Source organism: Lissotriton helveticus, chromosome 5_1, assembly GCF_964261635.1.
Source record: "Lissotriton helveticus chromosome 5_1, aLisHel1.1, whole genome shotgun sequence".
NCBI classification, from domain to species: domain Eukaryota; kingdom Metazoa; phylum Chordata; class Amphibia; order Caudata; family Salamandridae; genus Lissotriton; species Lissotriton helveticus.
Window position 1 is genome coordinate 1470751878 of NC_136065.1, and position 19276 is coordinate 1470771153.

Here is a 19276-nt window from a genome sequence, read left to right on the forward strand (position 1 = left end):
AAGTGCCCCTGTTGTTGCAGAACAGGGTCCATGTTCTATCACCCTAATCAGGAAAGTCCATCAAGCTATTGATTGGTCTACCCTGGGTTTAGGCTGGTGGGGGGTTGTGTTGGACCTGACACTTTTTGAAGGTTTATCCCCAAACTGCCTTTTCCTTCCCATTTCTTTGACCTGCCCGGGCACTTTAACAATGCTGATTAGTGCTAAAAGGCATTTGCTCTCTGTTTAAATTATTATTCGAATTGGTAATCCATGATTGGCATATTTCATTTACTACTAAGACCCCAGTAAAATGCACTGTGTATACCCAGAGCCGTTAAATCAAATGATACTAATGTGAACGATGGATTTAACCCAGCACTTTTTACCCTAAGTGAAATGGGTATGCCCAGACGTGGGTCCCTTGCTCACTCTGCCACTGGATTCAAGCTAGCCTGGCTGTTGAAGGGTAATACCCAAAACCCAGTCCCAGGATGTTTGTTTCCGGTCCAGGGTGGACCTGGTTTGGCAGTTCGGTCTGGCCTGCTCCCATGAGGCACAAGGTCAAGACTGATTTGCATATGGCTGGGTCTAAACTGGGGTAGCATGGTGAGCAAACAAATAATGGATTGAACCCTGATCTCCTGACTGGAGGTGAATGTATGGTATATTCAGCATTCCATCCATCATTTGTTTGCATAGCACTTTTCACCCTAAGTGGGATGGTTATGCGTAGACGTGGGTACCTTGCTCACTGTGCCTCTGGATTCAAGCTAACCTGGCTGATGAAGTGCAATATCCAGAAACCGGTCCCAGAATGCTTGTTTCTGGCCCAGGGAGAACCTGGCTTGGCAGTTCAATCTGGACTGTTCCCATGAGGCACATGGTAAAGACTGATTTGAGTATGGCTGGGTCTTAACTGGGGTGGCATGGTAAGCAAAAGAACGAGGAATTTAACCAAGATCTCTTGACTGGGTGTGAATGTATGATATATTCAGCATTCCGTCCATCATTTGTTTCATAGCACTTTCACCCTTAGTGGAATAGGTATGCCCAGACATGGGTCCCTTGCTCACTGTGCCACTGTATTCAAGCTAGCCTGGCTGATGAAGGATAATACCCAGAAACCGGTTCCAGGATGCTTGTTTCCGGTCCATGGAGTATCTGACTTGGCAGTTCCCATGAGGTAAAGTGTCAAGACCGATTTGCATATGGCTGGGTCTAAACTGGGGTGACATAGTGAGGAAAAGAACAATGGATTTAACCCAGATCTCTTGACTGGGGGTGAATGTATGATATTTTCAGCATTCCGTCCATAATTTGTTTGCGTAGCACTTTTCACCATAAGTGGGATAAGTATGCACAGACGTGTGGCCCATTGCTCACTGTGCCACTGGATTCAAGCTAGCCTGGCTGATGAAGGGTAATACCCAAAAACTGGTCCCAGGATGCTCGTTTCCGGTCCAGGGAGGACCTGGTTTTGCAGTTCGTTCCGGACTGTTCCTATTAGGCACATGTTCAAGACTGATTTGCATATGGCTGTGTCTAAATTGGGGTGGCATGGTGAGCAAAAGAACAATGGATTTAACCCAGATCTCTTGACTAAGGGTGATTATATGTTATATTCAGCATTTCGTCCATCATTTGGTTGCGTAGAACTTTTCACCCTAAGTGGAATGGGTATGCCCAGACGTGGGTCCCTTGCTCCTTGTGCCACTGAATTCAAGCTAGCCTGGCTGATGAAGGGTAATAGCCTGAAACCGGTCCCCGGATGCTTGTTTCCATGTCCAGGGAGTACCTGGCTTGGCGGTTCGGTCTGGACTGTTCCCATGAGGCACAGGGTCATGACTGATTTGCATATGTCTGGATCTAAACTGGGGTGGTATGATGAGCAAAAGTATGATGGATTTAACCCAAATCTCTTGACCAGGGGTGAATGTATGATATACTCAGCATTCCGTCCATCATTTGTTTGCGTTGCTCTTTTCACACTAAATGTGATGGGTATGCCCAGACGTGGGTCCCTTGCTCACTTTGCCACTGTATTCAAGCTAGCCTGGCTGATGAAGGGTAATACCCAGAAACCGGTCCCAGGATGCTTGCTTCTGGTCCAAGGAGTATCTGGCTTGGCAGTTTGGTCTGGACTGTTTCCATGAGGCAAAGGGTCAAGACTGATTTGCTTATGGCTGAGTCTAAACTGGGGTGGCATTGTCAGCCAAAGAACGATGGATTTAACCCAGATCTCTTGACTAAGGGTGAACGTGTAATATATTCACCATTCCGTCCATCATTTGTTTGCGTAGCACTTTTCACCCCAAGTGGGATGGGTATGCCCAGACGTGGTACCTTGCTCACTGTGCCACTGGCTTCAAGCTAGCCTGGCTGATGTGGGTAATAGCCTGAAACCGGTCCCAGGATGCTTGTTTCCAGTCCAGGGAGGTACTGGCTTGGCGGTTCGGGACTGTTCCCATGAGGCACATGGTCAAGACTGATTTGCCTATGGCTGGGTCTAAACTGGGGTGCATGGTGAGCAAAGAAACAATGAATTCAACCCAGATCTCTTGACTGAGGGTCAATATATTATATATTCAACATTCCATCCATCATTTGTTTGCATAGCACTTTCACCCTAAGTGAAATAGGAATGCCCAGAACTGGGTCCCTTGCTCACTGTGCCATTGGATTCAAGGTAGCCTGGCTGATGAAGATTAATATCCTGAACTCAGAAGGCTTGTTTCCTGTCCAAGGCGGACCCAGCTTGGCAGTTGCGTCTGAACTGTTCCCATGAGGCACAGGGTCAAGACTGATTTGCATATGGCTGGGTCTAAAGTTGGATGGTATGGTGAGCAAACGAATAATGGATTTAACCCTGATCTCTTGACTGGGGTGAATGTATGGTATATTCAGCATTCCATCCATCATTTTTTTGCATTTCACCTTTCACCCTCAGGGGGAAGAGTAGGCCCAGACGTGGGTACCTTGCTCCATGTGCCACTGGATTCAAGCTAGCCCGGCTGATGACGTGTAATATCCAGAAACTGGTTAAAGGATGCTTGTTTCTGGTTCAGGGAGGACCTGGCTTGGCAGTTCGGTCTGGACTGTTCCCATGAGGCACATGGTCAAGACTGATTTGAGAATGGCTGGATCTAAACCGGGGTGGCATGGTGAGCAAAAGAACAAGATCTCTTGACTGGGGATGAATGTATGATATATTCAGCAGTCTGTCTATTGATCCAGCGGCCTATAGAAAATATATCATAAACAACGCTACCCAACTTCATAACCTATAAACAAATTTCTATACTAAATATGGACCCATTTATAAACCTGACATATTTTGGGCCTACTGAATCAGGTGGTCAGATTAAATCTATATACACATTATCTACAAACTATATACAATTTTATACATCTGCGGAAAGAATATTGTCATTAGAATAAAACCTAACCATTTAAACGACCACCATTGGCGACGTGATCTAGCTAATAGTAACCTACACTCCTGAATAACCAAGACCAGCTTGTTTGTCAAAAGTAAGATTTTATTTACTAAATTATGGTATATAAGTTGATAGTTTTATAAATGGATTTTATTAACATTGAAGCAAGCATGATTGTAAAGAAACGTAAGAAAAATACAATTTAAGCAAGTGAATCAAAATTAAAGTGAATATTTAAAGTTTAGCATTTCTAAAACCTAAGTCCCTAACTAAGCTAAATAGATAGAAATTAAAGTAAAATTCTTTGAGGATTCTTACGTGCTCCACGCAAAGTCCGACAGCACTTCACCCTCATCGGAAAGTCAGAAAGCAGCAGCCAGCCCATCCCTAGGGGCATGACTTTTTATACCTTTCTACGCTAACTAAACTACGCAAAGGAAAGTTTTCAGAAATCTTCGACGTCCCATTGGCTGAGAGTGACAAGTGACATGTCACCCACATTTCAAAAGTTTCATTAGGTCACTTTTCTTAAGGACCATTGTCTTTTCTGCATGCAACCAGGAGCTTCCTAGGTTTGCTACAAATGTCTCATTGCTTCCAATTGACTTCCGCGGATGCCAAGTTAAGGGCTGACAAAATGTTCTTTTTCGACCTTGGCCATGTCCGACAGAATGATGATAGCACGTCAGTTTTTGCTTAGTGAACGCAGCTTTTGACGAACATTTTATTTCAGAATGGGCGTCTCGTGACTTTTGCAGAAGTAAAATTCAGCATTTTGTAGCTCGAGCAGACTAGGCCCAAAAGCAGGCAACTTATGCTTTCTAGTATAAAACAAACACAAGAAAAGTATTAATGTAAGAAATAATGTAGATTCTGTATCCACCCCAAGATTTACTAATTAATTAACCCACCCGATTAATCAAATGTTACCTAGCCAATGCAAACAAATAAAGCAGCGTTTATATCTACCAGTCTTCGTTAATCCATGAGACTTATATGCACCTAGAATAGTAGAAATGACATCACACAGACAAGGAAAAGCAAAACAAGCACATGCTTCTTTTAAGTTTGCAGCAGTTAGTAATGACAAAAACGAAAACAATAAATTATTTTATTATTTTGCACGAACAAAAAGATGCAACAATTATGCACGTTTATGAGCACACATGTTAGTCCCCCCATGTGTAAAGTTTAATCTAAGTTGTATTAGCACGACAAATCACAAATCATTAATATTATTATTCATGTTATGGAAATGTGACTTCACGAGTTTAAACAAAATTTTGTTTTCTATCTCGCTCCATCAACTCCCTCATCTGGTGATTAACAAATCACCACACCAGCACTCAAAATTTTGGTAATTTAAATTTTTAAGAAATCGATTCAAATTCATTTGTATCAGTAAACCTAAAAGTCTGTTTCTGCATAATCTTTGGAATTAGCATAACGCTCTCTATGTAACTCCTGTAATTCGATCTCCCTTTCTTCTTCTTTTCTAAGTTTATAGATTCTTTTCTTTTCTTTCAACTGTTTCTTTCTTTTATGTAACAAACAACCTATTTTGGTCAAAATAAAAATGAATACTATTATAATCAAAGGTGCCAGAATCTTGCCAAGAATTGAACTTCCAATATCGTGAAACCAGTTTTTAATTGCTTGGAACCTTTTTGAAAGTTTTCCTGTAAAATCTTCTTCTTCTAAAGGAATTATCTCTGAATGCATTTGTGTAATATTCTTAATGTACATTTCAATATTCTTACTTTCGTCAGGTATATATGTACAACAATGTTGTACATGTAAAATGCCACAGACTCCTCCCTCTTCCTCAATTACCCCCAACTTCCAGATTTCGGATTTCTGTTCCTTACTTCAGAGTTTGTTCTCTGCCTTTCGATACTCTCCTGGTCTGAAACTTCTTTTTGTTCTGCTTCTTTGTCTTTAATAGAGACAACCGAATCCTCAGTTATCTTTCCTTTTAACAGATTCTCTTCACCTTCAGAATCTATTTCAATGATTTCTAAGTCTTTTCTTGTTAAATTTCCATTCACTGGCACAATTTCCAGATGTCGACTTTCTTGTCGATCTTCAGAATCTGGAATTATTTCACCTTCTGTTTCGCCTTCTGCTTCAGAATCAGAATCATCTGTGGTATCACTTTCAACATCAGAACTCTCAGGAGTTGGTACTGGAATAGTATGACTAGGATGAATCCAGCGTTTCAATCCTTTGCACTTTACAGCATTAGTAGTGATCAAAATTATCTGCCTAGGTTTCTGCCATCTAGGAGCTAGACAATTCCTTCTCCGATGTACTTTCGTTCTGACCCAATCGCCAGGTCTCAGATCATGTGTCAAAACCTTTTCATCTGATTGTGCTTCAGTTCCCACCTGATTAGACACAGAAGTTACCATATCAGATAACCTTTTACAGTAATCCAAAATAGCACTGTCATTTATGCTCAACAGTTTACCTACAGGTACAAAAGCTTGCCTCATAACTCTTCCCATTAAAATTTCATGAGGACTCAAACCTGTCTTTTTATCTGGTGTACTTCTTAATGACATCAAAACAAGTGGAAGAGCATCAGTCCACTTTACACCTGTTTCAAGACACATTTTTCCAATTCTGTTTTTAATTGTTCCATTAATTTGTTCAACCACTCCTGATGCCTCTGGTCTGTATGCACAGTGTATTTTCTGCTCAATGCTCAAAGCTTCGCAAATTAACTTCATCAGTTTGTTATCAAAATGGCTTCCTCCATCACTCTCAATAGTGACTGGAAAACCGTACCTTGGGATGATTTCTCTGAGCATTAGTTTTGCTACTGTAATTGAATCACAATGTCGTGTAGGGAAAGCCTCTACCCATCTTGAAAATAAGCAAACAATTACAAGCACATATTTCAAACAATTGTGTAAGGGCATTTCAATGAAATCCATTTGTAACCTGGTAAAGGGACCACCCTCTCGACCAATTATTCCTGTCCCCACCACTGATTTTCTGTTTGGATTCATTTGTTGGCATGACAAACACCTTTGACAAAAAGATTCTGCAATAGTTCTAAACTTGGTATTGAACCATGTTTCTCTGAAAAGTCTAACCATAGAATCTCTTCCCAGATGTGCTGGACCATGATATAATCTGGCCATGTCAGCAATCAAGCAATTTGGTAAGACTACTCTGCCATCTTTGTAAACCCACACTCCATCTTCTTCACGTGGTCTACAATCTGATCTTAACCACAAGTCTTTTTCTTCATCATCTGTTTCATTTTGTAAATCTCTAATCTCATGCCATGTTTCTACAACTGTTGTTAGCATTAATGAATTTGAATCAGTTTCTTTACTCCTCTCCCGATTGTAAGAATAATTTTTCCTTGCGCAGTATTTAGCTGTTTCATCTGCGAAGGCATTTCCCTTGGAAATATAATCAATTCCTCTAGTGTGTGCTGCACACTTAACAATGGCGATTTCTTTTGGCAATTGTATTGCTTCGATTAATCTCCTAATGAAAACTGCATTTTTAATTGGTGATCCTGCTGATGTCATATATCCTCTCTGTGACCAGAGTTGTCCATAATCATGCACAACTCCGTACCCATACTGACTATCAGTAATGATGGTAACTCTTATATCCTTTGATATTTCACATGCACGAATTAAAGCAATTAATTCAGCCACTTGTGCTGAACGAACTCCTTCAAGACATGATGCTTCTTCGACATCTGCGACTGTACAAACTGAATATGAAGCTTTTAAGCCACCTCCTTCGGATCTTAAGCATGAGCCATCTACAAAGTAGACAAAATCCGATTCAGACAAAGGTCTGTCTTTGATGTCTTTTCTTGGTTTAGTGCAGAATTCCATGACATCTAAACATTCATGTTCTGTTTCAATGTCATCAACAATTTCAGAATCAGGCAGTAATGTAGAAGGATTCAGATTTAAACATCTTGAAATCGAAACATTATCTGCTCCTAGTATGATTTTCTCATACTTTGTCAATCTGCTACTTGTTAAATGTTGAGTCTTACCTCTTGTCAGTAATATTTCTACTGAATGAGGCACAAAAACTTTCACAGGGAATCCCATAATGATCCCTTCACTTTGTTCGAGGCTGATACTTGTAGCTGCAACTGCTTTCAAGCAACCTGGTAATGCTTTTGCAATTGGATCAAGAACTGCAGAGAAGTATGCAATAGGTTTCTTTAAATTTCCATGTCTCTGAATTAACACAGATAATGCACATCCTTCTCTCTCACTACAATACAGTTCGAAATCTTTCTCATAATTTGGCATACCTAAAGCAGGAGCTTGGCATAAGCTCTTTTTCAAGTTCTCAAAAGAATCCATCTCAGCATCATTGAGAATAATTGGATCTTTTACATCTGACTTTGTCAGTCTTTGTAGTGGTTTTGCAATTACTGAAAATCCACTTATCCATTGTCGACAGTAACCAACCATTCCCAAGAACATTCTGACCTGTCTTTGTGTTCTGGGTGGTAACATTGCTTGAATCATTTTTATTCTCTCTATTGTTACTTGTCTTTTTCCCTTTGCAATTCTGTGACCAAGATATTTTACTTCTTGTTTGCAAAACTGTAGTTTTGCTGGGGACACTTTATGTCCTTCTGCAAGGCGATTTAACAGAATTATTGTGTCTGTTACACAATTTTCTCTTGTCTTTGCAGCTATTAACAAATCATCAATATACTGCACTAGCGTAGACCTACCAGGTAAGTCTAGGTCTTCTAATGATCTTTTTAACAATTCATTAAAGATTGAAGGACTTTCTGTATAGCCCTGAGGGATTCTTGACCATCCGAGGGTCTTACCTTGGAATCTGAAAGCAAAGATTTCATAACTGTCTGGATGTAAGGGAACAGTAAAGAATGCATTGCAAAGGTCAATGACTGTATACCATTCAGCATCATGTGGAATCTGGAATAGAATTACTGCTGGATTTGGAACCACAGGACAACATGGAACGACAATTTGATTAACCTTTCTCAAATCTTGTACGATTCTAAATGTTCCGTTAGACTTTTTAATTCCCATAATTGGTGAATTACAAGGACTACTCTTCATTTCTTTTAATACACCTTGCTTGATTAATTTTTCAATTATAGGTGTAATACCTTCAATTGTTTCTGTTTTCATTTTATATTGTGGAATGTTTGGAAATTCTATTCCCTGTTTTAATGTAATTTTTACTGGATCTACGTTTTTCATCAGACCCATCTCATTTCCAGTAAAATCCCATATTTCAGATTTCACTGTTTCCTTGAGTTCTTCAGGTAAATCCTTTTCTTCAAATGCAGGAAACAATTTTGTTTCTTCTGCTTCCATCATCATCATTGTCATTCTGTATAAACCATCTTCCTCCATTGTTTGTAACTCAACTCCATCAGGAGAACAATATATTCTACAATTCATTTTACATAGGATGTCTCTGCCCAATAGATTCACTGGACTACTATTACAAACCACAAATCTGTGTTTGTCTCTGTAATTTCCAATTTCAACTGGTACTGGATCAGTTAAGTCAGTTTTAATTTGCTGATTACTTACTCCGACAACTTGGATGGTATCCCCAGAGAGAGGTAGGTTTTCAATTTCCACTGATCTAACAGTAGAACGGGTAGCACCAGTGTCCACTAGAAAAGTGATGTCTACATCATTAACTTTCCCGTTTACAAAAGGACCAGACTGGTCAACCTCAAGAGTGGCTCCAACAACACACTCTTCCTCCTCTCTCGGGCACCGTCAGCAATAATCATCAGAATCACTGTCTTGACTTTCTGTTAATAAAAACTGTTGTGAAGCATTTTGTATTTGAACTCTTTGTTGCTTTTGCTGTTTTTGTGGTTTTATTACCTGTTCACTTCCCTGAAATCCCACGTTTGGATTATATTTTTGAACTCCCCCACAATTCGGAAAAGGTGGTTGTGGCAATTGGTCTTGACGATTATTCACCTGTTGCTGTTGCTGTTGCTGCAACTGTCGCTGAATATTTAATTCGTTTAACCCCTGTTGCATCTGTAGCTGTCGCTGCAGGTCAACACCATTCTGCATCTGTGGATTCAATAAGGGATTCTTTAAGTTTTTAGGAGGATGAGGACACTCGTCTCTCCAATGTCCAATTTCGCCACAATTAAAACAAGGTAATCTTTGTTTCAACTCCTCAATTTTTGGGCTAAATTTCTTTGGGAAATTATTATTTTTAAACTTTCCTTGTATCTGGTTTGTATTTCCAGTTTGAACAAAATTAGTGTTTTTATTGCCCATGCTGGCAATCTGTTGCTCAGCCACTTTTACCTGAGCCCACATGGCTTTCTCCTTGAGCTTCTTCTGTTTTACTTCTATTTCATCGCTGCAATATTTAGCCTTTCTTAGAATATCATCTACAGATAGTGATTGCCATCCGACAATGCTATTTCTGATCATTTCTCCAATTTCAGGTTTTAGTCCGTAAACAAATCTATAGACAAAATGGCTCATGTCTTTTTCGTCTAGTTTTTCATAACCACTGTATTGTTTAAAGATTAACAGTAGTCTTTCATAAAAAGAATGAACTGATTCTTTTGTTTCCTGTTCTGTCCTTTCTATTTTAACCCAATCTACTTCTTTGGGTGGAATTTTGTTTTTCATCCAAACAATCACTTTTTCATAAAAATCCATTACAAGTGGATTTGGAGCACCTGTTTCTTTAATTCGCTCAGGTTCTGTTTTTGGCCAACTAATCGATATTTTACATTCTGTCCAAAGATCAGATGGAACGACAATATCAAAAAATCCATCTAAATCAATCCACAGAACTTTTGACACTTTGATAAATCTATCGACTTGCCTGTACCACTCAACTGGTTTTTCCCTCAATTTCGGAAAGTCATTTGTAAATAACAGAATGTCCTGTCTCGACCAAGGGACATGAACATATCCTCCACCTGCAATTTCTCTCATTGGAAATTGTTTTGACAATTTTTCCAATCTTTCATCTTCCTTCTTTTTCGTCCATTTTACTCTCCATTTATTCAGTTCTCCTAGCTTTTTGATATAGACAATCAAATCTTTTATATGAACTATTCTTCCCATTGAGTTCAAACTTTCAATGTCACTTTCTGAAAAGTCTAATCTGTAATGTTTCGCAAAATTCTTTTGTTTGCTCACATCAATTTCAAGTTCTGCTGCTAGATCCTCTAGTTGATCATATTTATTTTTTGTTTTCCATTGTATGCTTTTGCAAATGAACAGTAGTTCATCATCTCGATAGTAATTTAAACTATCTGGACCAATTGTTCCGATTATTAATTCTTCGATATTCGCTTTTAATTTGGCCACATCAAGTTTTGGTGTGGTTACCCTGACTTCAGGACTCCCTATATCTGATATAGCACCCATTGGTGTTTTTGGAGATAAATCCTCATTAAAGGTTAAATCAGGCATTCTCGATTTAGAAGAGTTTATTTCAGATAAATCTGAATAAAATTTTTCAGCAGCCTTTTGAATTTCTGCATTTAAAGGAATAGTTAATCCTGTCTTGTTTGTTTCCTTTTGGTCAAATACAGGCTGAACAGGACCAATCGTTACTGGAACTGTCACAGCTTCCATGCCTTTTGTCATTCTTTTTATTAATTCTTCTTTAGATCTTAAATATTCATTATAATCAACATCTTCAACATTTCTTGTCTCTCTTGTATAATCTTTTGGAGCTTCTCTTGCTCTTGGAGCCATTGTAAAATGTCTACCTTCATTTCGAGCATTCTCGAATTCTGGTCTTCTAGGAGTTTCAATAATTTCACAATTATTTGGATAAAGTTTAGGAGCTTCATTAATTGGAGGTGCACTCGGTGAAGTTTCAGTAGAAACCACCGGAGTAGACCATGATTTAGGAGGTCTCAAAGGCTGATTCTTTCTAGCAGTTGTATATATTTCTTCCATAACTGCATCCTCAGATTCACTTTCCATAGATTTCCCTGTAGGAGTACCCATTACCATTTCCTGAATTAAATACAATCCTTCACTCATGTTTCCCTGTCTCCACATTCGCAATCTATCTTCATGAGTTTCTCTTCTCCAAGGTGGATTTTTAGAAGGTCTTTTAATTCCGCTAGCTTCTCTTTGTAATTGATACATCTCGTCTTCCCACTCAACTAAAGCTTCAAATTGAGTTGGTCTCGGTTTCGGAACAAGAGCGTTCATTTTCTCTCGTAAATTTCTCAAGACTTTTACATTAAATGAACCATCATCAGGCCAAGTTAAAACACCGTCGTTCTTAGTATAGCGTTTCCAACTATCGAACCATAAGACAGTATGATATCCATATTCACCTTCCATATACGCTGCAGGTGTTTTATACTTATGAAGTAGTTTACCACCTCGCGTTTCGATTTTCTTGTCAGGTGAAAATAAATTCTTAAACTTCTGAAATAATGTTGGCTTTTTCTCAACATGTTTAAAATGATAACTCATTTTTAAAAGTTAAATCTAATTCACAAAATCGTTCGTAAAATATTTCCGGGATGTTCCGCAAAACAACCAATCCGTGCGCGAAACACACCAACAAGCCAATGACAGTTGAGCTACGTCACTTTTCTGCTCAATCAATAAATTTGGAGTTTTTCTGAAGGACAAATCAGCTCACAGGTCGTCAGAGACTCAAGAGCCAATCAGAATATAGCTCGTGACGTAGGTCACCCAATCCCAGCGCGGCTCTGTGACGTACACAGCAGCTGCGGTTTCTCGTTTCTCACTCCTGGCGCTTACCCCTCCTTCACAAAATCTTTTCACAGCGCCATTTTAAGAACACTTTTCAGTGTAAATTAATTCTTAACAATGACTATAAGGACAACATCTGTTCGTTTCACTATTTAGGATAGTTTACATACATTCAAGTATCCACACTTCGGAATAGACGGCGCTATTCACACTAAGGATAATATCCAATTGTCAGTAGAGTAACCCTTACCCCACCCTTCTAACACGTATAATTATGAACTCGCTTTGCTCTGAACCCACCGCGAAGTGACAGTTCTAAGAGTTCCACTTGAACATAAAATACAAATCAAACTCGCACTTTCACACTGAAAATTCCCTAATTTCAAACACACATGAAATCCGTACAGGACTCTCACCTGTTTATAGAGATCATGCACCGTTAGCAAAATAACGACGTTATCCGTACAGGGCTCTCACCTGTTTATAGATATGAAACATGTACCCGTACAGGACTCTAACCTGTTTATAGATAATCATGTACCGACGCTAATTTACCCTTCACTCAAGCTCGGATATAACTAATACTCTTATCACAGTGAGTTTTATGGAAGGCGCTTTGTCCCTATTCTCATGCTGCTTTAATTTCTTAGAAAACCCTCACTATACAAGATTCACACCTAGCCCTAAAACTGTGCTGCTCGGCGACAACACTATGGTACACGGCGATACCTCTTGTGATACTCGGCGATATCACTACAAACAGAACAGATGGCTTGCGTGACTAATTTTTCGCCACACAATCTATACCGGTATAGCTTACAGATAGCACGAAAAACGAACTTAACATGTGTTAAAACATCGATCCTATTTCCATACCATAACGTTTTAGTAACCCTTAGCAACCAACATATTACCTTGGTTACCCTTAGCAACCATCAATTTCTGCTACCAGAGAATTGATCCAGCGGCCTATAGAAAATATATCATAAACAACGCTACCCAACTTCATAACCTATAAACAAATTTCTATACTAAATATGGACCCATTTATAAACCTGACATATTTTGGGCCTACTGAATCAGGTGGTCAGATTAAATCTATATACACATTATCTACAAACTATATACAATTTTATACATCTGCGGAAAGAATATTGTCATTAGAATAAAACCTAACCATTTAAACGACCACCATTGGCGACGTGATCTAGCTAATAGTAACCTACACTCCTGAATAACCAAGACCAGCTTGTTTGTCAAAAGTAAGATTTTATTTACTAAATTATGGTATATAAGTTGATAGTTTTATAAATGGATTTTATTAACATTGAAGCAAGCATGATTGTAAAGTAACGTAAGAAAAATACAATTTAAGCAAGTGAATCAAAATTAAAGTGAATATTTAAAGTTTAGCATTTCTAAAACCTAAGTCCCTAACTAAGCTAAATAGATAGAAATTAAAGTAAAATTCTTTGAGGATTCTTAGGTGCTCCACGCAAAGTCCGACAGCACTTCACCCTCATCGGAAAGTCAGAAAGCAGCAGCCAGCCCATCCCTAGGGGCATGACTTTTTATACCTTTCTACGCTAACTAAACTACGCAAAGGAAAGTTTTCAGAAATCTTCGACGTCCCATTGGCTGAGAGTGACAAGTGACATGTCACCCACATTTCAAAAGTTTCATTAGGTCACTTTTCTTAAGGACCATTGTCTTTTCTGCATGCAACCAGGAGCTTCCTAGGTTTGCTACAAATGTCTCATTGCTTCCAATTGACTTCCGCGGATGCCAAGTTAAGGGCTGACAAAATGTTCTTTTTCGACCTTGGCCATGTCCGACAGAATGATGATAGCACGTCAGTTTTTGCTTAGTGAACGCAGCTTTTGACGAACATTTTATTTCAGAATGGGCGTCTCGTGACTTTTGCAGAAGTAAAATTCAGCATTTTGTAGCTCGAGCAGACTAGGCCCAAAAGCAGGCAACTTATGCTTTCTAGTATAAAACAAACACAAGAAAAGTATTAATGTAAGAAATAATGTAGATTCTGTATCCACCCCAAGATTTACTAATTAATTAACCCACCCGCTTAATCAAATGTTACCTAGCCAATGCAAACAAATAAAGCAGCGTTTATATCTACCAGTCTTCGTTAATCCATGAGACTTATATGCACCTAGAATAGTAGAAATGACATCACACAGAAAAGGAAAAGCAAAACAAGCACATGCTTCTTTTAAGTTTGCAGCAGTTAGTAATGACAAAAACGAAAACAATAAATTATTTTATTATTTTGCACGAACAAAAAGATGCAACAATTATGCACGTTTATGAGCACACATGTTAGTCCCCCCATGTGTAAAGTTTAATCTAAGTTGTATTAGCACGACAAATCACAAATCATTAATATTATTATTCATGTTATGGAAATGTGACTTCACGAGTTTAAACAAAATTTTGTTTTCTATCTCGCTCCATCACTATCATTTGTTTCGTAGCACTTTTCACCCTAAGTGGAATGGGTATGCCGAGGAGTGGGTCCCTTGCTCACTGTGCCACTGTATTCAAGCTAGCCTGTCTGATGAAGTGTAATACCCAGAAACCGGTCCCAGGTTGCTTGTTTCCGGTCCAGGGAGTATCTGGCTTGGCAGTTCAGTCTGGACTGTTCCCATGAGGCACAGGGTCAAGACTGATTTGCATATGGCTGGGTCTAAACTGGGGTGGTATGATGAGCAAAAGTATGATGGATTTAACCCAAATCTCTTGACCAGGGGTGAATGTATGATATATTCAGCATTCCGTCCATCATTTGTTTGCGTAGCTCTTTTCACACGAAGTGTGATGGGTATGCCCAGATGTGGGTCCATTGCTCACTGTGCCACTGTATTCAAGCTAGCCTGGCTGATGAAGGGTAATACCCAGAGACCGGTCCCAGGATGCTTGTTTCTGGTCCAGGGAGTATCTGGCTTGGCAGTTTGGTCTGGACTGTTTCCATGAGGCACAGGGTCAAGACTGATTTGCATATGGCTGGGTCTAAACTGGGATGGCATGATGAGGAAATGAATGGTGGATTTAACCCTAATCTCTTGATTGGGTGTGAATGTATGATATATTCAGCATTTCGGCCATCATTTGTTTGCGTAGGACTTTTCACCGTAAGTGGGATAGGTATGCCCAGACGTGGGCCCATTGCTCACTGTGCCACTGGATTCAAGCTAGCCTGGCTGATGAAGGGTAATACCTAGAAACGGGTCCCAGGATGCTTGTTTCGGGTCTAGAGAGGACCTCGTTTGTCAGTTCGGTCTGGACTGTATCCTATGACGCACAGGGTCAAGACTGATTTGGATATGGCTGGGTCTAAACTGGGGTGGCATGGTCAGCCAAAGAACGATGGATTTAACCCAGATCTCTTGACTAAGGGTGATTATATGTTATATTCAGCATTTCGTCCATCATTTGTTTGCGTAGAACTTTTCACCCTAAGTGGAATGGGTATGCCCAGACGTGGGTCCCTTGCTCCCTGTGCCACTGAATTCAAGCTAGCCTGGCTGATGAAGGGTAATAGCCTGAAACCGGTCCCCGGATGCTTGTTTCCAGTCCAGGGAGTACCTGGCTTGGCGGTTCGGTCTGGACTGTTTCCATGAGGCACAGGGTCATGACTGATTTGCATATGTCTGGATCTAAACTGGGGTGGTATGATGAGCAAAAGTATGATGGATTTAACCCAAATCTCTTGACCAGGGGTGAATGTATGATATATTCAGCATTCCGTCCATCATTTGTTTGCGTTGCTCTTTTCACACTAAGTGTGATGGGTATGCCCAGACGTGGGTCCCTTGCTCACTTTGCCACTGTATTCAAGCTAGCCTGGCTGATGAAGGGTAATACCCAGAAACCGGTCCCAGGATGCTTGTTTCTGGTCCAGGGAGTATCTGGCTTGGCCGTTTGGTCTGGACTGTTTCCATGAGGCACAGGGTCAAGACTGATTTGCTTATGGCTGGGTCTAAACTGGGGTGGCATTGTCAGCCAAAGAACGATGGATTTAACCCAGATCTTCTGACTAAGGGTGAATGTGTGATATATTCAGCATTCCGTCCATCATTTGTTTGCGTAACACTTTTCACCCCAAGTGGGATGGGTATGCCCAGACGTGGTACCTTGCTCACTGTACCACTGTATTCAAGCTAGCCTGGCTGATGAAGGGTAATAGCCTGAAACCGGTCCCAGGATGCTTGTTTCCAGTCCAGGGAGGTACTGGCTTGGCGGTTCGGTCTGGACTGTTCCCATGAGGCACATGGCCAAGACTGATTTGCCTATGGCTGGATCTAAACTGGGGTGCATGGTGAGCAAAGGAACAATGAATTCAACCCAGATCTCTTTACTGAAGGTCAGTAAATGATATATTCAACATTCCGTCCATCATTTGTTTGCATAGCACTTTCACCCTAAGTGAAATGGGTATGCCCAGAACTGGGTCCCTTGCTCACTGTGCCATTGGGTTCAAGCTAGCCTGGCTGATGAAGGGTAATACCCAGAACTCAGAATGCTTGTTTCCGGTCCAGGGCGGACCTGGCTTGGCAGTTCAGTCTGAACTGTTCCCATGAGACACAGGGTCAAGAGTGATTTGCATATAGCTGGGTCTAAAGTCGGGTGGTATGGTGAGCAAACAAACAATGGATTTAAACCTGATCTCTTGACTGGGGGTAAATTTATGGTATATTCAGCATTCTATCCATCATTTGTTTGCATAGCACCTTTCACCCTCAGTGGGAAGGGTATGCCCAGACATGGGTACCTTGCTCCCGGTGCCACTGGATTCAAGCTAGGCTGGCTGATGAAGTGTAATATCCAGAAACTGGTCCCAGGATGCTTGTTTCTGGTCCAGGGAGGACCTGGCTTGGCAGTTCGGTCTGGACTGCTCCCATGAGGCACATGGTCAAGACTGATTTCAGAATGGCTGGGTCTAAACCGGGGTGGCATGGTGAGCAAAAGAACAAGGAATTTAACCAAGATCTCTTAACTGGGGTTAATGTATGATATATTCAGCATTCCGTCCATCATTTGTTTCGTAGCACTTTCACCCTAAGTGGAATGAGTATGCCCAGGCGTGGGTCCCTTGCTCAATGTGCCACTGTATTCAAACTAGCCTGGCTGATGAAGTGTAATACCCAGAAACCAGTCCCAGGATGCTTGTTTCCGGTCCAGGGAGTATCTGGCTTGGCAGTTCGGTCTGGACTGTTCCCTTGAGGCACATGATGAAGACTGATTTGAGTATGACTGTGTCTAAACCGGGGTGGCATGGTGAGCAAAAGAACGTGGAATTTAACCAAGATCTCTTGACTGGGGGTGAATGTATGATATATTCAGAATTCTTTCCATCATTTGTTTCGTAGCACTTTTCACCCTAAGTGGAATGGGTATGCCCAGACGTGGGTCCCTTGCTCACTGTGCCACTGTATTCAAGCTAGCCTGGCTGATAAAGGGTAAAACCCAGAAACCGGTCCCAGGATGCTTGTTTCCGGTCCAGGGAGTATCTGGCTTGGCAATTCGGTCATGACTGTTCCCATGAGGCACAGGGTCAAGACTGATTTACATATGGCTTGGTCTAAACTGGGGTGGCATGGTGAGCAAAAGAACAGTGGATTTAACCCAGATCTCTTGACTAAGGGTGAATGTATGATATATTCAGAATTCCGTCCATCATTTGTTTGCATAGCACTTTTCACATTAAGTGTGCTGGGTATGCCCAGACATGGGTCCCTTGTTCACTGTGCCACTCGATTCAAGCTAGCCTGGCTGATGAAGGGTAATAGCCTGAAACCGGTCCCAGGATGCTGGTTTGCAGTCCAGGGAGGACCTGGCTTGGAGGTTCGGTCTGGACTGTTCCCATGAAGCACAGGGTCAAGACTGATTTGCATACGGCTGGATCTAAACTGGGGAGGCATGGTGAGCAAAGGAACAAGAAATTTAACCCAGATCTCTTGACTGGGGGTCAATTTGTGATATTTTCAACAATCCGTCCATCATTTGTTTGCATAGCACTTTCACCCTAAGTGAAATGGGTATGCCCGGGAGTGAGTTCCTTGCTCACAATGCCACTAGATTCAAGCTAGCCTGGCTGATGAAGGGTAATAACCTGAAACCGGTCTCATGATGCTTGTTTCCGGTCCAGGGAGGAACTGGCTTGGCGGTTCGGTCTGGACTGTTCCCATGAGGCACATGGTCAAGACTGATTTGCCTATGGCTGGATCTAAACTGGGGTGGCATGGTGAGCAAAGGAACAATGAATTCAACCCAGATCTTTTGACTGAGGGTCAATATATGATATATTCAACATTCCGTCCATCATTTGTTTGCACAGCACTTTCACCCTAAGTGAAATGGGTATGCCCAGAACTGGGTCCCTTGCTCACTGTGTCATTGGATTCAAGGTAGCCTGGCGGATGAAGGGTAATACCCAGAATCCAGGATGCTTGTTTCCGGTCCTGGGCGGACCTGGCTTGGCAGTTCGGTCTGAAGTTTGAACTGTTCCCATGAGGCACAGGGTCAAGACTGATTTGCATATGGCTGGGTCTAAATTGTGGTGGCATGACGAGCAAAGGAATTATGGATTTAGCCCAAATTTCTTGACTGTGGATGACCGTATGATATATTGATCATCCTGTCCATTATTTGTTTGCTTTGCACTTTTCACCGTAAGTGGGATGGGTATGTCCAGTTGTGGGTCCCTTGCTTACTGTGCCACTGGATTCATGCTAGCCTGGCTGATGAAGGGAAATACCCAGAAACCAGTCCCAGGGTGCTTGTTTCCAATCCAGGGAGGACCTGGCTGGGCATTTCGGTCTGGAATGTTCCCATGAGGCAAAGGGTCAAGACTGATGTGCATATGGCTGGGTCTAAACTCGGGTGGCATGGTGAGCAAAAGAACAATGGATTTAACCCAGATCTCTTGACTGGGGTGAATGTCTGATATATTCAGCATTCTGTCCATCATTTGTTTGCGTAGCAATTTTCACCCTAAGTGGGATGTGTATGTCCAGATGTGGGTCCCTTGATCACTGTGCCACTAGATTTAAGCTAGCCTGGCTGACGAAAGGTAATACCCAGAAACCAGTCTCAGGGTGCTTGTTTCCAGTCCAGGGAGAA